Consider the following 24,959-nt stretch of genomic DNA (forward strand, 5'->3'; position numbering starts at 1 on the left):
AGGCAGAACCCGTAAATGAGATGGTAACCACTCGATCCCTATCCCTGAATGAGTTGCGAGATATGCAAAAAGATTTCAGTCGTCATCCAGGCAAGCACATTGTCACCTGGCTGCTCCGATGCTGGGATAATGGGGCCAGTAGCCTGGAATTAGAGGGTAAGGAAGCCAAGCAGCTGGGATCCCTTTCTACGGAAGGGGGCATTGACAAAGCAATTGGACAAGGGACACAGGTCCTCAGCCTCTGGAGGCGACTCCTGTCAGGCGTGAAGGAAAGGTATCCCTTCAAGGAAGATGTTATATGCCACCCAAGAAAGTGGACCACCATGGAGAGAGGTATCCAGTACCTGAGGGAATTAGCCATGGTGGAGGTGATTTATGATGACTTGAACAACGAGCAGTTATCCAAAGACCCAGATGAAGTCAAATGCACCTGACCCATGTGGCGAAAGTTTGTATGGAACACACCAGCATCATATGCAAACTCATTGGCAGTAGTGACCTGGAAAGATGGAGAGGAACAAACGGTGGATGAATTGGCCGGCCAACTCCAGCAATATGAAGAAAGTTTCTCTTCCTCCCTATGGGCCTGCGTCTCTGCTGTGGAGAAACTGTCTCGGGAGGTCCAGCAACTCAAAGAGGATATGTCCTATTCTCCAGCTGTACGGACCAGTAACTAAGCCATTAGGAGCAAGCGTCCCTCTGCTCAAGGGAGGAGATATTGTGGGTACACACCCCGGGGCACCCTGTGGTTTTACCTGCGTGACCACGGAGAGGACATGAGGAAGTGGGATGGAAAACCTACCTCAACCCTAGAGGCACGGGTAAGTGAGTTGCAAGGAAAAACAATCACACAAGGGGGTTCTTCCAGGAAAACTGCTGCTCCAGTCTCCAGTGAGCAGTTCCCCAGACAGAGTAGAAGGCCTGATTCCACTTCCGACCTTAATAAAGGGACTTTTGATTTGCTTTTTGTCCCGGTTTCGGCTGGGATAGGGTTACATTTCTTCCTAGTGCTGTGTTTTGGATTTAGTATGAGGAGAATGTTGATAACACACTGATGTTTTCAGTTGTTGCTAAGTGCCCTCCTAGTCCAAGGACAGCTCCCGTGCCTACTGACTGAGCTAGGTACACAGGATGGGAGGGAACATAATCAGGACAGCCAGCCCAGCTGGCTAATGGGGTATTCCATACCATGTGACGTCATGCTCAGTATATGAAGGGTAGGCGTGATCCCGGAAGTACCGATCGCTACTTGGTTATCGGTCAGCGCGGGTGGTGAGCAATTGCATTGTGCATCACTCATTTTGTATATTTTATCATTATCATTATCATTATTATTTTCCCTTTTTTTTTCCCTGTTCTATTAAACTGTCTTTATCTCAACCCACGAGTTTTTCTCACTCTTACCCTTCCGATTCTCTCCCCGTCCCGCTGGGGGTGGGGGGAGTGAGTGAGCGGCTGCGTGGTATTTGGCTGCCTGCCAGGTTAAACCGCGACACTTTCACAAGTAGTGAGAAACGAATACTATGATCAGGACTAGAGGGGCATTTCTGTACACTGCCACTACAGGGATGGATTATTTATATGTTATTATGATATTTTTATTGATTTGTTTGTTTTCACCAAATGTTTCCAAATATCAAGGCAAGCATTTGTGCTTAATGTTAAGCCAGACCCAGAAATACAGGTTTAATTTGATCAGTTAAGTGTTGCTAACATCTGTGTATGAAGCATGCAGATCCTCTAATGAACCAGAGAATGCCTGCTTGCATCTAAAAATTCCTATCCTTTACACTTTCAGAACGTATCTAGCTTGAGTAGGTAGCCAAAGAAGATCTCTTAGTGTATGTTGTGTGTTAACCAGGTGGGTTTCCATCACTGAATTCAAGGCATCAATGCCCTTATATTCTATTGTTTCCTTTCCATACCCACAGAGTACAGCAAAATGGGAGCTACAGAGAGGCAGGGCATGAACTCAAAGGATGTGGCATGAAAGTTACCCTCAGTGTTAAGTAGGTACATTCTGGTTTAAAATGTCCCTCCCCTAAAAATGAGGAGCCTTCAGAAACAGTCACACTTCAAATAGAAGTAAGCGGGGAGGTAGCAGAGGTTCCTCCTTTCTTTAGAGCTTCAGTGGTTAACACATCTGCCCTAGAAGTAAAATACCTGACTTTTCCAGACGAAACCAGTTCTTTTTACTTTTTCTTTTATCTAATCTGTCAGAGATATTTCAGTTTAATTCAGAGCTAGATAACTTTTACGTATTCATTTTAGCTGCATCTGTCCTTCTCTTGAAATTTCTGAAACCAATTTCAATAATTATAAAATGTGGACTCTTCTTCAGTTCCAGCAATTATATAATCTACTTGCACCTGTGGAAATGTCAAAGCCGGTCACAGAATTTTCATAAAACTCACTTATACATTACAGTGAAGCAGCTGATATACTTGGATAACAGCAAAATAAGAGTGTGACCAGCCAAGAATTCAAGAGAAACAGTAATTAAAACCACTGCTTGCATAGGGGCTTAATCAAACAAGTTTCAAGAAAGTTAATAACTGTTTTGTAAGAAAGTTTTTATGAATGACAAATACGGATTATCAGTTAACCTAAGGGAAAAAATGGGAATGAGAAATTAAGTGGAATGGGATTATGAAGTCATGCCAACCATACTTTAAAAAAAAAAAGCTCTGAGGCCAGTGTCATGTAGGTGGACAAAACTGGAATTTGATTGACAGTTTCTGTGTGCACGTATATATGTATGCTTACATACAGATAGATAGATATATCTATAAAAAAAAATTGTCTATTTAATAGGTGAACTGTGATAAGGAAAAGCACCCAAAGGAAACCTCAGAAGTAAAATACATTGACTGTACAATCCTAACTCTCTCCCAACAGCTGCCTCTGAGTTTTATCTCCCTAATTGCATAAGCTTCTTTGTGGCTTGAAAGACACAACTATCAAAGACAGTCAAGGAAATTAATTTTGAGTGACTGTGAGGAATTGAAAAATAACAACACAAAAGCCCCCAAGCACCCCAAAACATGTAAGAAAGATTGCTGCTTACTTTGTGGTATGTATGTATATATGTCTTAGGACCTGTGTGTATGTTTATGCATGCAGCTTTGCCACTCTTTTCTTAGAATCATAGAATCATAGAAAGGTTTGGGTTGGAAGGGACCTTTAAAGGTCATCTAGTCCAACCCCCCCCTGCAATGAGCAGGGACATCTTCAACTAGATCAGGGTGCTCAGAGCCCCGTCCAACCTGACCTTGAATGTTCCCAGGGATGGGGCATCTACCACCTCTCTGGGCAACCTGTTCCAATATTTCACCACCCTCACGGTAAAGAATTTCTTCCTTATATCTAGTCTGAATCTACCCTCTTTTAGTTTAAAACCATTGCCCCTTGTCGCTACAGGCCCGGCTAAAAAGTCTGTCCCCCTCTTTCTTATAAGCCCTCTTTAAGTATTGAAAGGCCACAATAAGGTCTCCCCAAAGCCTTCTTTTCTCCAGGCTGAATAACCCCAACTCTCTCAGCCTTTCCTCATAGGAGAGGCGTTCCATCCCCCTGATCATTTTTGTGGCCCTTCTTGTTATTCTTTGCGTCCCTTGACAAGTTCAGCTCCAGCTGCGCCTTGGCCTTCCTGACCCCATCCCTACACAACCGGGCAGCGTCCCTATACTCTACCCAGGATACCTGTCCCTGCTTCCACTGCCTATGCATTTCCTTCTTGCCCTTTAGTTTGACCAGCAGGTCTTGACTCAGCCATGCTGGTCTCTTGCCTTCCTTTCCTGATTTCTTACACCTGGGGATCAAGAGCTCTTGCGCTCTATGGAAAGCATCCTTAAAGATCTGCCAGCTCTGTTCTGCTCCCTTGTCCCTGAGGGCAGTTTCCCAGGGGGTCCTATTGACTAACTCCTTGAACAGCTGGAAGTTTGCTTGCCTAAAATTCAGGGTCCTGACTTTACTCTTCGCCTGTCCCATGTCCCTCAGGGCTGCGAACTCCACCAGTGCATGATCACTGCAGCCCAGGCTGCCTCCAATCTTGACGTCTCTGATTAGCTCACTTGCGTTGGTGACCATCAGGTCCAGTATCGCATCCCCTCTGGTAGGGCTGTCTATTACCTGGCCTAAGAAATTATCTTCAGTGCACTCCAGGAGTCTCCTGGATTGCCTGCAGCTCGCCGTGCTGCTTTTCCAGCAGATGTCGGGGTGGTTGAAGTCCCCCAGCAGGACGAGAGCCTGCGAGCGCGATGCCTCCTGTAGCTGGAGTAAGAAGGCTTCGTCAGTAGGCCCCCCTTGATCGGGCGGCCTGTAGTAAACACCGACCACAAGGTTCCCTTTGTTGGCTCGGTCTCTAATTCTTACCCATAAGCTTTCAACCTGCTCGTGGCTATTCTTCAGAGACAGCTCTTCACAATCTATCCATTTCTTGATGTAGAGGGCAACCCCTCCACCCCTCCTTCCTTGCCTGTCCCTTCTGAACAGCTTGTAGCCATCCATAGCCACACTCCAGTCATGGGATTCGTCCCACCAAGTTTCAGTAATGGCAACTAGGTCGTAGCTTTCTAGCAGCATGGTGGCTTCCAGCTCCTCCTGTTTGTTGCCCATGCTGCGTGCATTGGTGTAGAGGCACTTCAGCTGGGCTGTTGGCCATGTCACCTTTTTAGAGGAACACACCTTAATTCCTTTGAGGTATTTCACTGGTCTTTCCCTGTTGGCTCCTATTACCTCAGGAGCCCCTGGCTCATCTCCGTAAGACTTCGTGTGCTCCAGTGTACCCAGCACGTCTCAGAGCAACAGGCTGAGGGCCCTTGCTAGCACCCCGTCTCTCAAACCTTGGCGTGTCGTCCCATGGCTTGTCTCAGGCAAGCCCGATGTTATCCCCTTCCCCCTTCAAGTCTAGTTTAAAGCTCTGTCAATCAGCCCCGCTAGCTTGTGAGCAAAGACCCTCTTCCCCCTTTGAGAAAGGTGAATCCCATCCGACGCCAGCAGGCCTGGTGCCGTGTAGACCATCCCATTATCGAAAAACCCAAAATTCTGACCGTAACACCAGCCACGGAGCCACTTTCTCTGGCTGCATCTCTTTTTCCCCTGACATTCCTGCAGGGCCCCACACTATACCAACTTCAGCTTTTGAAACACTTTTAAAGCTTTAAATTTTCTGAGCCCTGTAGAGTCACAACAGAGGAGAAGATTTTGTGGTTTTATTTTTGCTTGTGAATCATCATCAGTATTTTATTGAGTGACAGGCAGTTACACCTGTATAAACCTATTAGCATCTTAATGGGGTTGCATAGGTGTAAATGAGGGTCCAATTTGGGAACTGCACAGCTGTCATCTGTGAGCATGGGTCCCCTGGAGAATCTTTACTGTTGGTTTGCCACCCAAAAGGTATATATAGGGATGTGAATTTCTAATCTCATGTGTTTTTTTGGGCTGGTACTAAAGAAAGTGCAGTTTTACTTGCTGCACACTGCTGTGGAATCAGAGAGGCTAAGCCTGCGTTGTTACGGTGATGTTTTGTACAGCTTCTGGAGTAAAATAAGAATAAAACTCAATTTGCTGATATGAAGATTCGGTTTTAAGTACATTTTTAAAAGCTCTCAGGAGAAATCTGCATTCTTGTATGTGTCTTCGAAAAAAATATGTGGAATATGGCAATTTGATTTGTGGTTTGTGCTACTTGATGTCATTCAGAAGAAAGATTTTTTTTTAATTTTTAATCTACCACCTCTCTGGGCAACCTGTTCCAGTGTTTCACCACCCTCACAGTAAAGAATTTCTTCCTTATATCTAGTCTGAATCTACCCTCTTTTAGTTTAAAACCATTGCCCCTTGTCGTATCGCTACAGGCCCGGCTAAAAAGTCTGTCCCCCTCTTTCTTATAAGCCCCCTTTAAGTATTGAAAGGCCACAATAAGGTCTCCCCAAAGCCTTCTTTTCTCCAGGCTGAACAACCCCAACTCTCTCAGCCTTTCCTCATAGAAGAGGTGTTCCATCCCTCTTGTTGTGGTTTAACCCGGCAGGCAGCCAAACACTACACAGCTGCTCACTCACTCCCCCCACCGCCGTGGGATGGGGGAGAGAATTGGGAAAAAAAAAAAAAAGTAAAATTTCTGGATTGAGATAAAGACAGTTTAATAGAACAGAAAAGGAAGGGGAAAAAAAATTGAAAATAATAATAATAACAACAACAACAATAATGGTAGAATATACAAAATGAGTGATGCACAATGCAATTGCTAGTCCTTGACTAGCAGGGTACTTAGAAACAACTAAAAACATCAGTGTGTTATCAACATTCTTCCCATACTAAATCCAAAACACAGCACTAGGAAGAAATTTAACCCTATCCCAGCCGAACCCAGGACAATATCAAAAGACAGGAAAAGTGGAGATGATTAATTGGAATGTATTGGAAAATGTGAGACCTGGGCATGACGTAGATAGTATAGAATAAGGGGTGGATACTGTCCTGGTTTCGGCTGGGATAGAGTTAATTTTCTTTCTAGTAGCTGGTGTGATGCTGTGTTTTGGGTTTGGTATGAGAAGAATGTTGACGGCACATTGATGCTTTAGTTGTTGCTTACGTTAGTCAAGGGCTTCTCAGCTTCCCATGCTCTGCCAGGTGCACAAGAAGCTGGGAGGGAGCATAGCTGGACAGCTGACCCAACAGACCAATGGGGTGTTCCATACCATATGACGTCATGCTCAGTATATAAACTAGGAAGCGTGGTCTGTAATGGGGGAATCGCGGCTCGGGGACGGGCTGGGCTTTGGTTGGCGGGTGGTGAGCGTAGATCATAGGATCATAGAATCATTAAGGTTGGAAAAGACCTCTAAGATCATCAAGTCCAACCGTCAACCCAACACCACCATGCCTACTAAACCATGTCCCTAAGCGCCTCATCTACACGTCTTTTAAATACCTCCAGGGATGGTGACTCAACCACTTCCCTGGGCAGCCTGTTCCAAGGCCTGACCACTCTCTCAGTAAAGAAATTTTTCCTAATGTCCAAACTAAACCTCACTTGGAGCAACTTGAGGCCATTTCCTCTCGTCCTATTGCTAGTTACTTGGCAGAAGAGACCAACACCCACCTCGCTACAACCTCCTTCCAGGTAGTTGTAGAGTGCGATGAGGTCTCCCCTCAGCCTCCTCTTCTCCAGGCTAAACAACCCCAGTTCCCTCAGCCGCTCCTCATAAGGCTTGTGCTCCAGGCCCTTCACCAGCTTCGTTGCCCTCCTCTGGACACGCTCCAGCACCTCCATGTCCTTCTTGTAGTGAGGGGCCCAAAACGGAACACAGGATTCGAGGTGCAGCCTCACCAGTGCTGAGTACAGGGGCACGATCACCTCCTTACTTCTGCTGGCCACACTATTTCTGATACAGGCCAGGATGCCGTTGGCCTTCTTGGCCACCTGGGCACACTGCCGGCTCATGTTCAGCCGGCTGTCAACCAGCACCCCCAGGTCCTTTTCCTCCGGGCAGCTTTCCAGCCACTCTTCCCCAAGCCTGTAGCGTTGCCTGGGGTTGTTGTGGCCGAAGTGCAGGACCCGACACTTGGTCTTGTTAAAACTCATACAGTTGGCCTCAGCCCATCGATCCAGCCTGTCCAGGTCCCTCTGCAGAGCCTTCCTACCCTCGAGCAGATCAACACTCCCGCCCAACTTGGTGTCGTCTGCAAACTTACTGAGGGTGCACTCAATCCCCTCATCCAGATCGTTGATAAAGATATTGAACAGGACCGGCCCCAGTACTGAGCCCTGGGGAACACCGCTCGTGACCGGCCGCCAACTGGATTTAACTCCGTTGACCACAACTCTCTGGGCTCGGCCGTCCAGCCAGTTTTTTACCCAGCGAAGAGTGTACCTGTCTAAGCCATGAGCCGCCAGCTTCTCTAGGAGAATGCTGTGGGAGACAGTGTCAAAGGCTTTACTGAAGTCCAGGTAGACCACATCCACAGCCTTTCCCTCATCCACTAGGCGGGTCACCTGGTCATAGAAGGAGATCAGGTTGGTCAAGCAGGACCTGCCTTCCAGGAACCCCTGCTGGCTGGGCCTGATCCCCTGGTTGTCCCGCACATGGCTCATGAGCGCCCTCAAAACGAACCGCTCCATAATCTTCCCCAGCACCGAGGTCAGGCTGACCGGCCTGTAGTTCCCCGGATCCTCCTTCCGGCCCTTCTTGTAGATGGGCGTCACATTGGCAAGCCTCCAGTCGTCCGGGACCTCCCCTGTTAACCAGGACTGCTGGTAAATGATGGAGAGTGGCTTGGCAAGCTCCTCCGCCAGCTCCCTCAGTACCCTCGGGTGGATCCCCATAGACTTGTGAGCGTCCAGGTGATGCAGTAGATACAGTCTGTTAAAGTACCTATTATTCCATACTGCTCGCTTCTTTAATTCTAAACAATGAAGACTTGTTGCTTAGGAGTTAGGTAACTAGCAGGTATTGTGTTTGCAGGTGTGTAGCATTGTTAGACCCTAGTAATGATTAACCTTGAAATTAAGAACCATAAATGAATGTGGTCCAGACATGGCTCGGAGACAAACCTCAACCTTATAAGGGAAGAAAAGAACGGGTTCATGGAGAGTTCACTACCCTACCGACCACCAGAGACCACTCGAGACCCTCAAGAGAACCCTAAAAACTTTAGTGCGCATGTGTCTAGTATGATGTAATATTATAATTAATTCTTTGAAATTTAATGAATATGTAAAAGAGAAACTTAAAATATGTATGAGAAGCATGGATATAAACAGAAAGGTGGTTAAACCAGGTGTGCTTGATTTGCGGCAAGTCCACCAAGCACACAGGCCTGAATAAAACAATATCTCTCCTGAGCGTGTGGAATTGGTTACTTGCACGCCGGGCACGAATCCGCTTTTTGGATAACAGTTTTTGGCGACCCAGGTGGGACTGCTGTGAAGCCTTGCCCGGATCGACTTGCCGGCTCTCGGTGGGGAGACCCTGCTCTCTGGAGTCCAGCGCGCACCAACCTTTTGATCGGGGACTCCGTGAGTATCCTCCCCGACCAGAGCAGGTGAGCGACTCAACGGTGCAACGCTAAGGTAAATGAGATATTGTTTTGGGATATAAAATTGTGCATGCATTTGGTAAGGAATTGTGGCCAAAGGTAAACCGGTATATTCATATGCGTTTGACAGTGACGACTGGAGTATATGAAATCATGGTTAAGAATGTTCTTTTTGGGCAAAAATATTGGAACTCAATAGTCTAAAGTAACTCCTTGCTCTCCCCTTGCATGCGTCATAAAACATTGGGAAAAATTTGGGGGTGATCCTTTGAGAAAGGAGAAATTAATTGAATATTGTACTAGATGGTGGCCAATGTATAAATTAGAAGATGAGGTAAAATGGCCAGAATTGGGAACTTTGCAATATAATACTATCTTGCAACTGATGTTATTTTGTTGACAACAGGGTAAATGGGAGGAGGTCCCTTATGTGGACTTGTTCTTTACCTTGACAAATGATCATGAGATTCGGAAGAAATGTAAACTTTTAGATTCAGATTCTAATGTGATGATGATGATGATGGAGGGCAAGGAACCAAAAGCGCATTGTTGTTCTGCTTGTAGTATAGGAAAACGGTGTTTAAAACGAGGAGAAGAGGAAGAAGATATACAGATCTTGGTGGCACCGAGTAAAAATGAAAGTTTTGAAACTGAAGCAAGGGGAAGTAATACATTTAGTCCAATAGCTGGCAAAATAAGGACCCAACAGGGGTCTGTCTTATTAGCACCCCTTCGTCAGGCTGTGGGCCCAAGGGGGGAACCAGTGTTTGTGAAAATACCTTTTACGACTTCTGATTTGATAAATTGGAAAGAATTGGCAGGATCATATAGGGAAAATCCTGAAAACGTGTATAGATCTTTTAAGACAATTATTAAAAATCATAATCCAGATTGGCAAGATATTCAAATTCTTTTGAATAATTTGTTTACTCCTGAAGAAAAGAGGGTGGTATTGGAAAAAACTAATACGGAAAAGGAAAGAAAAAAAAAAAGATAGGAAACAGAAAGCTGCTATTCTTGCAGCTGCTTTTGTGGATGCCCAAGGATCTGCTGGAGGTAGAGGCAGAGAGTACTTGAAAGGCAGAGGTAGAGGATGTGGAAATATATTTAGACAGTCTGCTCCAATAGCGATCAATCAATGTGCTACATGTAAGAAACAAGGACACTGGAAAAATGAGTGTGCAGAGAATAAGAGAGTTGCTGTGATTCGGCCACAGCAAATTCCACCTGAACCTGATTTACTTATGATGGGAGGAAATTCTGAACGATGGGGACCGGGGGTAGAAAATTATATTTACCCAGCTGAGCCCCTGGTTCCAGCAAAGCTGGGAGATGAAGTAGTTGATTTTTAGTGGACACTGGAGCAAAATATTCTGTTATAAATACATGTAAAGGACCAATGAGTAAATTTAATGTATCATCTATTGTTGGGGTCACGGGAAAGAAAGAGGTAAGGCCTTTTTTGAAACCTTTAAAATGTAAAATTGGAGGAAAAACATTGATGCATGAATTTTTATATATACTGGAATGTACCATGCCTCTCTTAGGATGGGATTTATTGAATAAATTGGGAGCACAAATTAACTTTAAAAAAGGAAAAATCCAAGTTCATTTTCCTGAAGCTAATGCCTGGCAAGCCCAAGTTTATTTATTACAGACAAACTCAGATGAATCTGAAGAAATACCAGAAGAAATTAAAGATGCAGTTTATCCTTTTGTTTGGGTAACAGAGAAACCAGGAAGAGCGAAAAATGTGGAACCGGTAAAAGTTGAATTGAAAACAGGAGTTCGACCGGTAAGAAAGAAACAATATCCTATTAGTATAGAAGCCAGAAAGGGTTTGGAACCAATAATAAATAACTTTCTCAAATATGGACTTTTAAGAGAATGTCAATCTGATTACTCCTATCCTTCCAGTGAAAAAGCCACATAACCAAGGATATAGGCTGGTTCAAGATCTAAGAGCAATAAACCAGTTAGTGGTGGACATTCATCCAGTAGTCCCTAATCCATATACGCTGCTAACAACTATCAATGAATCAAATGCATATTTCTCTGTTATAGATTTATAGACTCAGCTCTGCTGGACTGTGCTGCCACAAGGGTTTAAAAATAGCCCAACCATCTTTGGAGCAGCCCTGAATAAGGAACTGGAACAGTGGTCCGGTAAGGAAGATCAAATCACCCTCCTTCAGTATGTTGATGACATCCTATTGGGAGCAGATACTATTGAGATCTGCAAAGAAAAGACTGTTAGCCTCCTAAACTTTTTGGGAATGGCCGGGTATAGGGTGTCAGAAAAGAAAGCACAAATTGCAAAACAAACTGTAATTTATTTGGGATTTGAGATTTCCCAAGGACAACGAAGATTCGGAAATAATAGATAAAAAGCCATTTGCAAGATGGTACCCCCTCAATCTACAATATCAAGCTCTGTTAATGGAACAAGACAACATCATTTTGAAAGTGAGTACAATTTTAAATCCTGCCTCTTTAATGCCAACTGAAAAAGAGAGTGATCTTAACCATGATTGTTTACAAGTTATCGAACAGGTATATGCCAGCAGGCCAGATCTGAAAGATGTCCCTCTCCAAACTCCGGATGAAGAATTATTTACTGATGGAAGCAGCTTTGTTGTGAAAGGAGAAAGGAGGGCTGGCTATGCCATGGTAACTTTAACCGAAGATCGAGAAGTAAAAGCATTACCTCCAAATACATCCGCCCAGAAGGCAAAGATAATAGCTTTGACAAGAGCTTTAGATCCAGCTAAAGGTAAAAGAGTTAATATTTATACATACTCTAAATATGCTTTTGGAGTTGTTCATGCCCCTGGAGCGATATGGAAAGAGCGAGAACTTTTGTCTGCCAGTAGCTCACCTATAAAGTACGGAGCAGAGATTTTAAATTTATTGGAAGCAGTTCAAAAAAACCAAAGAAGTTGCTGTGATTCATTGTAAAGCGCATCAAAGAGGAAACGCAAAAGTAATACAAGGAAACTGAAAGGCAGATGAAGCTGCCAAGTATGTGGTGCTAAATACCACAATCTATGTTTTAATTCCATCAAAAGAAATTCAAATAGATTCCCCAAATTATAATGGAAAAGAAAATAAGTTGGCTAAGCTATTACAGTGCAAAAAGAATGATCAAGGATGATGGATTACTTCACATGGACAATGTATAGTAACTCCCGAAATCATGAAGAAATTGATGGTCAAAACCCATGCTGAGACACATATGGGAGCAGAAGCAATGGTTGAGTCGGTAAAACGATATGCAATAGGGACTAAAATGTTATTGATTGCTAAAAGCGTGAGTAATAAATGTGAGATTTGTCTTAGGAACAATCCGAAAATACAAATCCGACCCCCTCCTGGAGAGGTAAGGAGAGACATAACTCCCGGCGAGTATTGGCAAATAGATTTTTCAGAGTTACCAAGGTGCAACCTATACCGATATTTATTGATATTGGTAAATACCTTCTCTGGATGGCCAAAAGCTTTCCCGTGTCGAACCAACAAGGCAAAAGAGGTAACAAAACACTTATTAAAAGAAATTATTTTAAGATTTGGAGTCCCTTTAGAGATGTCCTCTGATAGAGGCCCACATTTTGTAGCGGAGGTTATTAAGAATGTGAGTAAAACACTAAGAATCAAATGGCATTTACATACCCCTTGGAGGCCACAATTTAGTAGACAAGTAGAGAGAATGAACCAAATATTAAAGAAACAAATTTCTAAAATATGTCAGGAAGCTCAATTGAAATAGATTGAAACTTTCCTTGTTAAGAATTAGAATAACCCCAAGAGCTAGAGAAAAAGTGTTAACTGAATATCTCTTGTCTTTGAGTAAAATGGCGAGTTCTTTACACAAATATGTTCTTTTGAGGACACTTTTACCCCTTGAATTTCTGGTACATTCATTCAGTCCAGGAGACCAAGTCTACCTGCGAACGTGGAAGGACGACCCCTTTGGATAAAAGTGGAAAAGACCCTTCTAAGTGTTATTAACAACAAACACTGCTGTAAAATTAGAAGAAATAGACTCTTGAATTCATTACACCAGAATAAAGAAAATACCTCCTAGACTGTGGACATCTACACCTAAGGAACCATTGAAATTAACTTTAAGGCGTACTTGATGAGTCACCGGAAATGTTGCTGAATTATTTGTGATATTTAAAATATTTATTGTTAGAAGGGAAACCAAATTAATTGGGAATTGTAGGTTTTAGGAGTAGAAAATGTGGAGCCTGTTGATATTAGTTATGACGATCAGTAAAGCTGAATCCCAATTTCTATTGCCAAAATGGGATAGAAATCAAAATATCTGGGAACTTTTAGCCCGAGAAGTAAATTTTCATGGCTTCCAAATTTATATTGGCTCAGATAGTTATGTTTTACTTGCAATACTGATCGTCATCTTAGCTATAATTACTTGTTGTATGATTCAATGTATGTCTTTTTGCAGACCAAATGCTTATAAGTGAATGGTGTGAGACTCATGATGCTCAACATCATAAGTCTCAAAGGGGGGAATTGATGCACTAGATACAGTCTGTTACAGTACCTATTATTCCATACTGCTCGCTTCTTTAATTCTAAACAATGAAGACCGACCACCAGACACCACTCGAGACCCTCAAGACAACCCTAAAAACTTTAGTGCGCATGTGTCTAGGAGGTAATATTATAATTAGTTCTTGGAAATTTAATGAATATGTAAAAGAGAAACTTAAAATATGTATGAGAAGCATGGATATAAACAGAAAGGTGATTAGTCCAGGTGTGCTTGATTTGTGGCAAGTCCACCGAGCACCCAGGCCTGAATAAAACAATATCTCTCCTGAGCGTGTGGAATTGGTTACTTGCACGCTGGGCACGAATACGCTTTTTGGACAACACAGTTGTCGTAGCAGGTCGTTAACTGCTTCCTCTTGGATTATGGGGGGGTTATCCTGCTCGCCGTCCCTGTCTTCCAGCTCAGGGGGCTGAGTACCCTGAGGATAACTGCTCTGACTATTAAAGACTGAGGAAAAGAAGGCGTTAAGTACCTCAGCCTTATCCTCGTCCTCGGTGGCAATGTTCCCCCCAGCATCCAATAAAGGGTGGAGATTCTCCTTGGCTCTCTTTTTGTCATTAATATACTTGTAAAAACATTTTTGTTGTCTCTCACAACAGTGGCCAGATTGAGTTCTAGCTGGGCTTTTGCCTTTCTAATTTCCTCTCTGCATGACCTAACGAGATCCCTGTACTCTTCTTGAGTTGCCTGTACTCTTCTTGAGTTGCCTGCCCCTTCTTCCACAAGTGATAAACTCTCCTTTTTTTCCTGTGTCCCAGTCAGAGCTCCCCGTTCAGCCAGGCTGGTCGTCTTCCCCGCCCGTTCTTCTTACGGCACATACGGATAGCCTGCTCCTGCGCCTTTAAGACTTCCTTCTTGAAGAAGGAAGCAGTTGCATTGTGCATCACCTGCTTTGTATATTCTATTATTGTTGTTGTTATTATTATTATTACTACTGTTCTACTTTGTTTTATTTCAATTATTAAACTGTTTTTATCTGAACCCATGAGTTTTCCCACTTTTGCCCTCCTGATTCTTTCCCCCATCCTACCGGAGTGGGGGGGTGAGCGAGCGGCTGTGTGGTGTTTAGTTGCTGCCTAGGGTTAAACCACGACAGGCATTTTGTCTTCCCAAGTAACCATTACGTATGATGGAGCCCTGCTTTCCTGGAGATGGCTGAACACCTGCCTGCCGATGGGAAGTTGTGAATGAATTACTTGGTTTGCTTTGCTTGTGTGCACAGCTTTTGTTTTACCTATTAAACTGTCTTTATCTCAACCCACAAGTTTTCTCACTTTTACTCTTCCGATTCTCTCCCCCATCCCTCCGCGGGGGAGTCAGTGAGTGGCTGTGTGGTGCTTAGCTGCTGGCTGGGGTTAAACCACGACAGTAGCACAATCTTAAAATATTTCAAACGATAGAAGAATGTTATAGAAAAGTCTTACAGCCAGAGCCATGATGCATTGATAAAAGTATTAAAACTTGCAAGAGTCAGTGACAAAGAAATACTAAGTTCTTTCCAGCATCTGTCATTTGCAAAAGATGTTAACAACAGGATCAAAACCAAAATAGGTGACCATTGCCACCAAGGATTCTAGACTATGTTCTTTTACTCAAAAAAAGATGAATTCCACAACAGTTTGATCAATTATAAATCATTATAATACATTAAAATCTTCTGCAAAGTACTAGCATAACAACAGAACTGCTCTTACACGAACATTTCTAAAACTTTTGCTGAGAACAGTTAAACTACTGTTTATGGGACTGATGAGATAGCCTGCTAGCCAAATGGGAATTGCAGACAAACATTTTACTAGCATTTTAGTGTAGAAGAAAGCCTCAAGATCCATGAAGTTTTGCCCAACAGAAATAAGCATTATATATATACACCTGCAAGTAGGTTATCTTGTATTGTATAAATCACAGAATAGATGAGGCTGGAAGGGACCTCTGGAGATCTTCTGGTCCAACCTCCTCAAAGCAGGGCCAATTAGAGCAGGTTACTCAGGACCGTGTCCAGTTGGGTTTTGAACATCTGCAAAGATGGAGACTCCACAATCTCTCTGGGCAACCTGTTCCAATGTTCAACCACCCTCATTTTTTTCCATTTATCACATGAACTTATATTCTGAATGCTACATTAGTTAAGTCTTCTTTGCAATCATGTCCAGCAGGGAGTACCACCTGCCTTTAAACAAAGGGACAACTTGTCTGACCTACAGGATACACAGACAGATACATTTAAAGTTGAAGAGCATCACGAAAAACAATGTTGCATATGAGAATGATTCAAGTTATGTGGATGGATGCCTTTAGTCACTCATTTGCATTTTTTAATGTTTACTTTCAATATCCTCATGAAAGATTGTTTTAAAGCATGTAATAGACAGTTTCCATTCTAAAAGTTATCAAAGGGAATAATCGCAAAATTATCTTTAAAAAGTAAATATATATATATGCATGCAGTGTATGTGTGCACACGTGTATTTATTTCACATAGTACATAATATGAAGTTATAGGCATTGACTAGAAAACGCACATGAAAATACAATTGAACAGAAAAAAATAGTTCAGCCAGGCACCTTAGAAAAGGCCATAAGGGAATGAATAATTATGTATTCTTTGGAGATTTTTAAATGGTGTGCAGTAAATAAGGCAGTGGCTGCTAACTGAATGATAAAGATTAAAATATCAAGTAGCTGATCGATTCCTGAGCATCACCCATCTTGTTCACTGAATGAGGCACGAAAAAAATAGTGTGACACTCTTAATGTTAATTATAATCAACTATAATCCTCCAAGTGTTATTGTTCTGTGTATAGCCCTTGCCCAGAACTGGGTTAAAAACCAGTTAATAAGAAATCAGAAAAATCAGAATAATGAAGTTAGTGCACAGTTTTTGGCGACCGAGGTGGGACTGCTGTGAAGCCTTGCCCGGATCGACTCGCCGACTCTCGGTGGGGAGACCCTGCTCTCCGGACTCCAGCGCGCACCAACCTTTTGATCGGGGACTCCGTGAGTATTCTCCCCAACCAGAGCAGGTGAGCGACTCAACGGTGCAACGCTAAGGTAAATGAGATATTGTTTTGGGATATAAAATTGTGCATGCATTTGGTAAGGAATTGTGGCCACAGGTAAAGAGGTATATTCATATGCGTTTGACAGTGACAACTGGAGTATATGAAGTTGTGGTAAAGAACGTTCTTTTTTGGTAAAGATATGGGAGCTCAACCATCAAAAGTAACACCTTGTTCCCCCTTAGGATGCATCATTAAACATTGGGGAAAATTTGGGGGTGATCCTTTGAGGAAGGATAAATTAATTGAATATTGTACTAGATGGTGGCCAATGTATAAATTAGAAGATGAGGAAAAATGGCCAGAATTGGGAACCTTGCAATATAATACTATTTTACAATTAATGTTATTTTGTAGAAGACAAGGAAAATGGGATGAGGTACCTTATGTAGATTTGTTTTTTTTTCTTTGAGAAATGATCATGAAATTTGGAAAAAATGTAAACTTTTAGATTCAGATTCTAATGTAATGATGATGATGATGGAAAATAAGGAACCACAAGCTTATTGTTGTTTTGCTTGTAGCATAGGAAAATGATGTTTAAAACTAGGAGAAGAAGAGGAGAATACACAAATGTTAGTACCACCAAATAAAAATGAAACTTCTGAAATCGAAGCAAGAGGAAGCAATACTTTTAGTCCGATAGCTGGCAGGACTAGAACCCAGCAAGGGTCTGTATTGTTAGCACCCCTTCGCCAGGCAGTGGGCCCGAGGGGGGAGCCAGTATTTGTGAAAGTACCATTTACAACTTCTGATTTAATGAATTGGAAGGAGTTAGGAGGATCATATAGAGAGAATCCTGAAAAGGTGTATAGATCTTTTCGAACAATTATTGAAAATCATAATCCAGATTGGCAAGATATTCAAATTCTTTTGAATAATGTGTTTACTCCTGAAGAAAAGAGGGTAGTATTAGAAAAAGCAAATATGGAAAATGAGAGAATAAATGCAAGAGAAGGTCCTGCTCATTTTATGCCAACCCAGGACCCAAATTGGAATCCTAATAGTAATGATGGGAAATTAATGATAAAACAGTATCAACAATTAATTTTGTATGGAGTAAAGAATGGAATATCCCGCCCAAAGAATTTGGCGAAGTTGACTCAAATAATTCAAGGAAAAACAGAGGACCCATCCACCTTTTATGAACGATTATGTGAGGCAGCTAGGAAATGGACAGACTTAGATCCTGAGAGTGATGAGAATAGAGCAATATTTACTACTTTGTTTGTAGGGCAAGCTGCTCCAGATATTCGAAAGAAATTGCAGAAAGTGGATGGGATTACAGGAATGACTATATCACAGTTGATTGAGATTGCTTATAAGGTGTATAATAATAGGGAAGAGGAAAAAAGAAAAAACAGGAAAAAGAAAAAATAAAAGACAGGAAACAAAAAGCTGGTATTCTAGCAGCTGCTTTTGTAAATGCCCAAGGATCAGCTGGAGGAAGAGGTAGAAGATATTTGAGAGGTAGAAATAAAGGATATTTGAGAGGAAAAGGTAGAGGAGGTAGAGATATGTTTAAACAATATACCCCATTAGGATTTAATCAATGTGCTGTATGTAAGAAACAGGGACACTGGAAGAAGCAGTTGTGACTCAGTCACAGCAGATACCACCTGAAGCTGATTTACTTATGATGGGAAGAGATTCTGAATGATGGGCACCGGGGGTAGAAAATGATATTTTCCCAGCTGAGCCCCTGGTTCCAGTAAAGCTAGGAGATGAAGTAGTCGATTTTTTAGTAGATACTGGAGCAAAATATTCTGTTATAAATACATGTAAAGGACCAATGAGTAAATTTAATGTATCATCTATTGTTGGGGTCACGGGAAAGAAAGAGGTAAGGCCTTTGTTGAAACCTTTAAAATGTAAAATTGGAGGAAAAACATTGATGCATGAATTTTTATATATACCGGAATGCACCATGCCTCTCTTAGGACGGGATTTATTGAATAAATTGGGAGCACAAATTAACTTTAAAAAAGGAAAAATCCAAGTTCATTTTCCTGAAGCTAATGCCTGGCAAGCCCAAGTTTATTTATTACAGACAAACTCAGATGAATCTGAAGAAATTCCAGAAGAGATTAAAGATGCAGTTTATCCTTTTGTTTGGGTAACAGAGAAACCAGGAAGAGCGAAAAATGTGGAACCGGTAAAAGCTGAATTGAAAACAGGAGTTCGACCGGTAAGAAAGAAACAATATCCTATTAGTATAGAAGCCAGAAAAGGTTTGGAACCAATAATAAATAACTTTCTCAAATATGGACTTTTAAGAGAATGTCAATCTGATTACAATACTCCTATCCTTCCAGTGAAAAAGCCACATAACCAAGGATATAGGCTGGTTCAAGATCTAAGAGCAATAAACCAGTTAGTGGTGGACATTCATCCAGTAGTCCCTAATCCATATACGCTGCTAACAACTATCAATGAATCAAATGCATATTTCTCTGTTATAGATTTATAGACTCAGCTCTGCTGGACTGTGCTGCCACAAGGGTTTAAAAATAGCCCAACCATCTTTGGAGCAGCCCTGAATAAGGAACTGGAACAGTGGTCCGGTAAGAAAGATCAAATCACCCTCCTTCAGTATGTTGATGACATCCTATTGGGAGCAGATACTATTGAGATCTGCAAAGAAAAGACTGTTAGCCTCCTAAACTTTTTGGGAATGGCTGGGTATAGGGTGTCAGAGAAGAAATCACAAATTGCAAAACAAACTGTAATTTATTTGGGGTTTGAGATTTCCCAAGGAGAGCAAAGATTGGGAAATGATAGAAAAGAAGCCATTTGCAGGATGGCACCCCCTCAATCCAAAAGAGAGTTGAGAGGATTTCTAGGAATGGCTGGATGGTGTCGCCTTTGGATTCCAAATTATGGTTTGATGGCAAAACCACTGTATGAGGCAACCAAAGGCCCTGAAGAATTGTTAGAATGGACTCCAGAGTGCCGAAAAAGTTTTGATGACATTAAACAGACTTTAATGAAGCGGATGGTTTTTGTTACGTGGACGAATAGCATATTCCTATATTCCAGCGAATGTGACCGGAGGTCCGTGTTCAATAGGGAGGATAGCTCCACTGCTGATAGACAAAAAGGACTTAGAACATGGTGGAAAAACTAAAAGGAGTGTACATCAGATATCAGAGCATTGTGACTCGCAAGTCACTTTATACAGTTCGAGTGAGATGTCAGCTGCAGCTATCCTAGCACCCGGAGTTGGAGTAGCTATGAATTATCACACCATAAAACGGATTACTTGTGCTTTAGTAAAAGATATAAATTATACCTCCCAAGCACTTTCGGCTATTGGTATGGAAATGACACAGATAAGAGAAGCCGCACTTGAAAACAGGGCTGCAATTGACTATTTCCTTTTAAGACATAATCATGGCTGTGAAGAATTTAAAGGAATGTGTTGTTTTAATTTAAGTGATAATTCACAGTTAGTAGAGAAGAAAATCCAACAATTAAAAGATTTGGCATATGGGTTTAAAGAATGGGAAGGATTAGATTTTTCTTGGTTATTCTCGTGGCTTCCAAATTTAAATTAGCTTAGACAATTATTTTTGTTTGTGGTATTGATCGTTATTTTAGTTATGATTATATGTTGTATGATTCAATTTGTATCTTTTTGTAGAAAATAAGTATTATGAGACTCATGATGCCTAACATCATAAGTCTCAAAAGGGGGAATTGTTAATGTTAATCATAATCAACATTAATCCTCAAAGTGTTATTGTCCTGTGTATAGCCCTCGCCCAGAACTGGGTTAAAAAAAACAGTTAATAAGAAATCAGAATGATGAAGTTAGTGAGTGGGTGTTTGATTGGAGGAGATCAAGATGTATATGTTTTAATTTAAGAACACTATGGTGATAGATAGTTTAGTTTGTTGTGGATTCTATATTGCTCGCTTCTGTAATTTTAAACAATGAAGATTCATTGCTTAGAAGTTAGATAACTAACAGGTGTGTGTTTGTAATTGTGTGGAGTAGTAATTAATTATAAACTGTGTGTTTTAGAGATATTGTTAGATTTAGTGATAATTAATTTTAGCTATCGAAACTATAAACAAATGTGGTCCAAGTATGGCTCAGGGACAAATTGCGACCCTATAAGGAAAGGATGAAGTAAGTTCATGAAGAGTTCACTACCCTGCCGACCACCAGAGACCACTCGAGACCCTCAAGAAGACCCTAAAGACTTTAGTGCGCATGTGTCTAGGATGAGGTAATATTATAATTAGTTCTCAGAAATGTAATGAATATGTAAAAGAGAAATTTAAAATATGTATGAGAAGCATGGATATAAACAGAAAGGTGACTAGACCAGGTGTGCTTGATTTGTGGCAAGTCCGCCGAGCACCCAGGCCTGAATAAAACAATATCTCTCCTGAGCATGTGGAATTGGTTACTTGCACGCCGGGCACGAATCCGCTTTTCGGACAACAATGCTGTCTACTATAAATACACATATATACACACATGTATGCATGCCTACTTCATTTCTAGGTACACACATTAAAGTTTAAAAAACATTCATTTCACTCTTCCCAAGTACATACATTATCTTACATTTTCTGTATCAATTTAAGAAGTTACACACAAAAGATCCCAACCTGCTAGCCATCCAACCCAGCTGGATCCGCACTCTAACCCAAAGACCAGCATCTCCTCTAATAAAATACGACTTTTTAGATTCACATTCTCCATCCAGAGCTTCAACAGATTATCAACCACATTATGTTTTACAGATTTATACCTAGCAGAGATTAATACCTTGTCCTGAGAAAATTTGAGAAATACCAGGCTCACACATGTAAAGGATAAGATAAGCATTTTCTCTTGAAGAAATTTGAAAGAGCATTTGACTGCAAAAATAGAATCATAGAATCATTTAGGTTGGAAAAGACCCTTAAGATCATCGAGTCCAACCGTTAACCTAACACTGCCAAGTCCACCACTAAACCATGTCCCTAAGCACCACGTCTACATGTCTTTTAAATACTTCCAGGGATGGTGACTCAACCACTTCCCTGGGCAGCCTGTTCCAAGGCTTGACAACCCTTTTGGTGAAGAAATTTTTCCTAATATCCAATCTAAACCTCCCTTGGTGCAACTTGAGGCCGTTTCCTCTCATCCTATCACTTGGTACTTGGGAAAAGAGACCGACACCCACCTCGCGACAACCTCCTTTCAGGTAGTTTTAGAGAGCGATAAGGTCTCTCCTCAGCCTCCTTTTCTCCAGGCTAAACAACCCCAGTTCCCTCAGCCGCTCCTCATGGGACTTGTTCTCTAGACCCTTCACCAGCTTCGTTGCCCTTCTCTGGACACGCTCCAGTACCTCAGTATCTTTCTTGTAGTGATGTAGTCTGATCAGATCCATATGTTTGGGTTGGCTTTTGGTTTGCATTGGCATTGTTTGTCTTGGGGATTGGAGGCGCGGGGGGTGGTGGTGGTGGTGGTGGTGGTGGGTCGGGCGGGGGGGGCTCTGGTGAGATAAGTGAGGAAGTACATCCTTGAAACTAGATAAGAGCTACCAATTAACCCCATTGTTTAAGAAAAGTCCAGCAAATTCCTCTAGAGTAGTCTGACCTATTCTGACTTATTCTAATTAGCATAGTAAAAAACCCACCTATGGGCAGGTAAGCCCCCTACCCAACAAAGCCCCTTCCCCACTGAATATGCGCAGTAAAAAGAAAGGACACTGTGACTTTAAGTGAAGACGAGGCATTAAAAGAACCAATAGAAGCAAGGATGACTAAGCGTAGATGTAAAAGTGTTGTCCGAAAAGCGGATTCGTGCCCGGCGTGCAAGTAACCAATTCCACACGCTCAGGAGAGATATTGTTTTATTCAGGCCTGGGTGCTCGGTGGACTTGCCACAAATCAAGCACACCTGGTCTAGTCACCTTTCTGTTTATATCCATGCTTCTCATACATATTTTAAATTTCTCTTTTACATATTCATTACATTTCCGAGAACTAATTATAATATTACATCATCTTAAACACATGCGCACTAAAGCCTTTAGGGTCTTCTTGGGGGTCTCGGGTGGTCTCTGGTGGTCGGCAGGGTAGTGAACTCTTCATGAACTCATTTCCTCATAGGGTCGCAATTTGTCTCCGAGCCATGTCTGGACCACGTTTGTTTATGGTTCTCTTTTCCAAGGTTACTCTTCACTAGAATCTAACAATGCTTCCAGGATACACAATTTAGACTAGTTACAATTCTACACACCTGCAAACACAACACTTGCTAGTTACCTAACTTCTAAGCAACAAGTCTTCATTGTTTAGAATTACAGAAGCGAGCAGTAGAATTACAAAAGCGAACAGTATGGAATAGTAGATACTGTACCTACTGCATCAATTCCCCCCTTTGAGACTTATGACTTATGTCCGCCTAGTGGATGAGGGAAAGGCTGTGGATGTGGTCTACTTGGACTTCAGTAAGGCCTTTGACACTGTCTCCCACAGCATTCTCCTAGAGAAGCTGGCGGCTCACGGCCTAGACAGGTACACTCTTCGCTGGGTAAAAAACTGGCTGGACGGCCGAGCCCAGAGAGTTGTGGTCAACGGAGTTAAATCCAGTTGGCGGCCGGTCACGAGCGGTGTTCCCCAGGGCTCAGTACTGGGGCCGGTCCTGTTCAATATCTTTATCAACGATCTGGATGAGGGGATTGAGTGCACCCTCAGTAAGTTTGCAGACGACACCAAGTTGGGCGGGAGTGTTGATCTGCTCGAGGGTAGGAAGGCTCTGCAGAGGGACCTGGACAGGCTGGATCGATGGGCCGAGGCCAACTGTATGAGATTCAACAAGGCCAAGTGCCGGGTCCTGCACTTGGGCCACAACAACCCCATGCAACGCTACAGGCTTGGGAAAGAGTGGCTGGAAAGCTGCCCAGAGGAAAAGGACCTGGGGGTGCTGGTCGACAGCCGGCTGAACATGAGCCGGCAGTGTGCTCAGGTGGCCAAGAAGGCCAACGGCATCCTGGCCTGTATCAGAAATAGTGTGGCCAGCAGGAGTAGGGAGGTGATCGTGCCCCTGTACTCGGCACTGGTGAGGCCGCACCTCGAATCCTGTGTTCAGTTTTGGGCCCCTCACTACAAGAAGGACATGGAGGTGCTGGAGCGTGTCCAGAGGAGGGCAACGAAGCTGGTGAAGGGCCTGGAGCACAAGCCTTATGAGGAGCGGCTGAGGAAACTGGGGTTGTTTAGCCTGGAGAAGAGGAGGCTGAGGGGAGACCTCATCGCGCTCTACAACTACCTGGAAGGAGGTTGTAGCGAGGTGGGTGTTGGTCTCTTCTGCCAAGTAACTAGCGATAGGACAAGAGGAAATGGCCTCAAGTTGCACCAAGGGAGGTTTAGATTGAACATTAGGAGAAATTTCTTTACTGAAAGAGTGGTCAGGCCTTGGAACAGGCTGCCCAGGGAAGTGGTGGAGTCACCATCCCTGGAGGTATTTAAAAGACGTGTAGATGAGGCCCTTAGGGACATGGTGTAGTGGGCATGGTGGTGTTGGGTTGACGGTTGGACACGATGATCTTAGAGGTCTTTTCCAACCTGTATGATTCTATGATTCTATGATTTACTTATAAGCATTTGGTCTACAAAAAGACATACATTAAATCATACAACAAGTAATTATAACTAAGATGACGATCAGTATTGCAAAAAAGAACAACTGTCTGAGCCAATTTAAATTTGGAAGCCACGAAAATAACCAAGAAAGATCTTATCCTTCTCGTTCCTTAAATCCAGATGCTAAGTCCTTTAATTGTTGAATTTTCTTCTCAACTAACTGTAAATTATCACTTAGGTTCTGCAATACATAAAGAAGACATGTTGGTCACTTCTCGGGCTAAAAGTTCTCAGATATTTCCATTTCTATCCCATTTTGGCAATAGAAATTGGGATTCAGCTTTACTGATCATCATAATTAATATTAACAAGCTTCACATTTTCTACTCCTAAAACCTACAATTCCTAATTAATTTGGTTTCCCTTCTAACAATAAATATTTTAAATATCACAAATAATTCAGCAACATCTCTGGTAACTCATCAAGTATGCCTTAAAGTTAATTTCAATGGTTCCTTAGGTATAGATGTCCACAGGTTTTTTTTTTTATTCTGGCGTAATGAATCCAAAAGTCTACTACTTCTAATTTTACAGCAGTGTTTGTTGTTAATAACACTTGGAAGGGTCCTCTTCGCTTTTCTCCAAAGGGGTTGTCCTTCCACGTTCGCAGGTAGATTTGGTCTCCTGGACT

General features: G+C 42.3%; 1 long non-coding RNA gene across 1 annotated transcript in view; it reads right to left on the minus strand.

Moving 5' to 3' along the window:
* LOC142074891 (uncharacterized) overlaps positions 1-24,486 on the minus strand; it is a 350,231-nt gene extending 325,745 nt beyond the window's left edge. Inside the window, exon 1 of the long non-coding RNA XR_012670737.1 lies at positions 24,307-24,486. This is a non-coding gene — a long non-coding RNA (uncharacterized LOC142074891). The remainder of the gene's footprint in view (positions 1-24,306) is intronic.
* Positions 24,487-24,959: the final 473 nt, after the last annotated feature.

The sequence above is a fragment of the Calonectris borealis genome, chromosome W, assembly GCF_964195595.1.
Source record: "Calonectris borealis chromosome W, bCalBor7.hap1.2, whole genome shotgun sequence".
Lineage (NCBI taxonomy): Eukaryota > Metazoa > Chordata > Aves > Procellariiformes > Procellariidae > Calonectris > Calonectris borealis.